The sequence below is a fragment of the Miscanthus floridulus genome, chromosome 17, assembly GCF_019320115.1.
Source record: "Miscanthus floridulus cultivar M001 chromosome 17, ASM1932011v1, whole genome shotgun sequence".
NCBI lineage: Eukaryota > Viridiplantae > Streptophyta > Magnoliopsida > Poales > Poaceae > Miscanthus > Miscanthus floridulus.
The window spans coordinates 101,420,879-101,424,970 of NC_089596.1; positions in this window are offsets into that span (position 1 = coordinate 101,420,879).

A 4,092-nucleotide genomic window follows, 5' to 3' on the forward strand; every position below is an offset into this window, starting at 1 on the left:
AATTGACAATGCGTTGCTAGGTCAAAATATGGTCGGTTCTATGGACTCCGCGACTAAACATTTTATTTTAGCTTTTTATGAAATGAAAAACTTAGAAAATAGTTAGAAAATTAAAGAAAATCCGTACTAGTTGAACTTGCGGATCGTGTTCAGCTCGGCGAGCATGTTCTCTGCCGAGCGGTAATGGACGTTAAGGAGAAGCTTTGATTCTACAAGGGAGTGCGGCAACGGTCGTGGAAGACTGTGTTCCCTTCCTCATAGAATTGGAGCTCTTCCTTGGCCAAGTATGGTGTCGTCCGGTGGAGAAATGCTCGTCGAGATGATCACGTAAGCAAGGTCAACAGTACGGATGGTTATTTTTTGAAACATGTTTTTGAGCTATAATTTGATGGATATTTGATAACTTCAGACCTATAAATGTCATCTACAAATGTTACTATCATCGGCAAGCCTAATCGCTCGCATGAGCTCACCGATATCGAGCAGGTCACTTAGAATTATTTTTTCCATGAAATGAAATACTTAGAAATCATGTCTTTTATTTTTTAGAATTAATTTTCCATGAAATGAAAAACTTAGAAAATAGTTAGAAAATTATAGTAAATCCGTACTAGTTGAACTTGCGGACCGTGTTCATCTCGACGAGCATGTTCTCTGCCGAGCGGTAACGGACATCAAGGAGGAGCTTTGATTCTACGAGGGAGAGCGGACAACGGTCGTGGAAGACCAGTGTTCCCTTCCTCAGTAGAATCAGAGCTCTTCCTTGATCAAGTACGGTAGTCGTCTGGTGGAGAAATGCTCGCCGAGATAATCACGTAAGCAAGGTCAACTAGTACTGGATGGTTATTTATTGAAACATATTTTTGAGCTATAATTTGATGGATATTTAATAACTTTAGACCTACAAATATCATCTACAAATGCTACTATCCTCGACAACCTAAACGCCCACGAGCTCGCCGATATCGAGTAGGTCACTTAGAATTATTTTTTCTACGAAATGAAATACTTAGAAATCATGCCTTTTATTTTTTAGAATTAATTTTTTCATGAAATGAAAACTTAGAAAATAATTAGAAAATCCGTATTAGTTGAATTTGCGGATCGTGTTCATCTCAGCGAGCATGTTCTCTGCTAAGCGGTAATGGACGTCAAGAAGGAGCTTTGATTCTACGAGGGAGAGCGGCAACGGTTGTGGAAGACCATGTTCCCTTCCTCGTAGAATCGGAGCTCTTCCTTGGCGAAGTACGGTGCCGTCCGGTGAAGAAATGCTCACCGAGATGATCACATAAGCAAGGTCAACTAGTACGGATGGTTATTTACTGAAACATATTTTATTTTTTATAGATATATCTAGTGGAGTAAAAGCTAGATGGCTGCCCCGAGAGACAACATGGATGAAGAAATGATGAATATTATCAACACCGGCACTCAATTTACCGATGGTGACCAGCAGGATGTAGATGACAGGAGTCAATACCTGGCTCTTGAAGATAACCAAGAAAATATTGTGCAAGAAAATACTGGCGAGGTATATATATTTATAATATTGTAAATATATATATATATTTGAATATCTATCATCTATTATGTGTACACATGATATTTATTTATTCTTTTTTTATACGTAGCCCTCTGGATCGACGACCACAACGGCGAAAAGCAAAAATATTCGAGGCCCAAAAAGCCATTGGAGGGGCGCTACATAATATCGGAATTCAATATCGAGACAGGCGAACCACTTGGTCCACATGCAAGGAAATTCGTGTAACACTGTGGGTACCTTGTAAGGGACAGACTTCCGATCAGTGCCCGTGAATGGAAGCAAAAGATCAACGAGCCTCATGTTAGTTTTGTCTCTGATCTTGATAAGAATTTAATTTGGGATGATATCCTTCAACATTTTACGTTGCAAGCGGATGATTATGATGATATCAACGATGATGAATTGAAGGAGCTAGTTCGAAAGTGGGCTATGAAGAAGATGGCCACACAATTCTAGACTTGAAGAAATTCCTATACACGAAATACGTCAAGAAAAACCTAACGCCCAATTTAAATACTAGGGGGCCGCTAGCAAAGTTGAGGCCCTACTGGAATGATTTTGTACAGTATAAGACATCAGAAGAGGGTGAGGAACGGGTGATAAGGAACCAAGACAATGCCCGACATAAGGTATACCACCATGGCATGGGATCTGGTGGCTACGCGACTGCCATTCCCAAGTGGGAAAAAATGGAAGCGGACATTCTTGCCAAGGGTACCACACCAGAATCACTCAATTGGCCCAAACGCGCGAAGAATTGGTTTTTCGCTCATAGGGGAAGACTGGACCTAGAGACTGGGAAGCTGGTTCATAGCCCAAAACTCAAAAGAGCAACATAAAGATTATCTTATGCTCTACAAGCTAAAGCTATTGGTGCGTTCAGATCCAATAGAGAGAAGAATAAACTGACGTATGCCATCGAGACTGCTGAACATAGTGGCCGAATGAGAGGTTTAGGACGGAACATTTCTTGGGAGCATGGTTTCCCTAACGACAGAGATACCTACAGAAGCCAACAGAGAAGGAAGGATGAGGAAGCAGCGCGGATCAGTAGGTTGAAGGAATATGTTCGTGAGTCACGGGAGGCATTGCTTCAAGCACAAGAGCGCGAAAAAAACATGCAAGCTAGAATACAGGACAAAATCATAAAGCAAGTGTAAATAGCAATGAGTGCCCAAAGGCAGACATCAGATCTAGGAATCAATATTAATATTAGCCCCCCTAATTAGTTGAAAAGCAGCTGCGCTTCCACGGAGTTGCCAAATTAAGATGACATAATGCTACGTTTCCCTGTGGATGACATCACTGCACCGTTTACATCATGTGAGCTACATATTCCAAAAGAGAATACCACAATCATAGTGGCTCTTGGTGTTTTTTCTCCTCCAGGTCCTACCAAGACACCAAGAATCTATGAGGCAATAATACCACCTGGATATGTTAGCGTCTCAGTAGATAGGGTTAACAAAGGCTTTAGTGATCTGGCTCTTGACATTCCAGGAGGTGATGGGGAAAAGACTCTAGGAGAAGCAGAGAAGACATTCATACTATGCCACAAGCGCTATATCATTATTCCCAGGGTCTCTAGTCCACTACCGCTTCCTCAATTGCCAGACAATAGGTGCGGATAAAAGTGAACGAAAATTTTTTCACTAATTTTCTATTGGCATGCATGATTAAAAATTATAATTTCTTATACCTAATTATTCTTTTTTATACTCACACAGAAGGATCTCTGCCAACCTAAGTCCAATTATCCAATCTCCAGATCATCATAGTGCTTCGGGAAATCAGGTGGCAACGCCGCCACCGCCACCACCTCCAAGGAGGTCTCCAACGCCTCCAAGGAGGTCTCCAACGGCTATCCCACCTCCCTTGATGACTAAGAAGAAGCTAGCTCCTAAGAGGTCCGCCCCGCAAACGAAGTCATTGGCCCACCAGTCGGCAAAGAAGAAAGCCTCATCTAATCCAGTTATTCCCTAAAAACTGTCTTACGAGAAAAGTAAAAAGAAATTAAATGCTGCAGTACAAAAAGATATGGACAGTTTCTTCGAAAAAGTGAAAAAGCAATGGGAAGCGAGGGAGAACCCGGAGAAACCATACTTCTACCTACCTCCAGATCTTCTAAGAAAGAAGGTGGACCAGAAAAAGCGGGAATCTCAAAAGACCCTGCCAAAATCAGACTACGACCGCTCTCTCACCAAGTCATTTGAGGCGGCGCAGAAAAAGACTAGACCAGAGAAAAGTGTTGTACAACTCGGACAACAATCGCAACAATCAGTCCCCCCTTTTGTCGTTCATAATGAATATGGTTCAAACTTAGACTTAGACATCAATTTTGAGGAGCTGGCTCAGTTTTACGAGGAAACTGGTTTGGACCTTGCCCAAGTGCTCGCTGAAGGACCATCTGCTCTGAAAGTGGATCCTTGGAAGAAATTTGAACATGTAAAGAGTCTATACAACCCTGATGCCTTAGGTGAACTGGGTATGCAAATGTACCTACTAAACAAGTGGTACATGGCGGCGTGTGAACGGGGAGAGGCCTT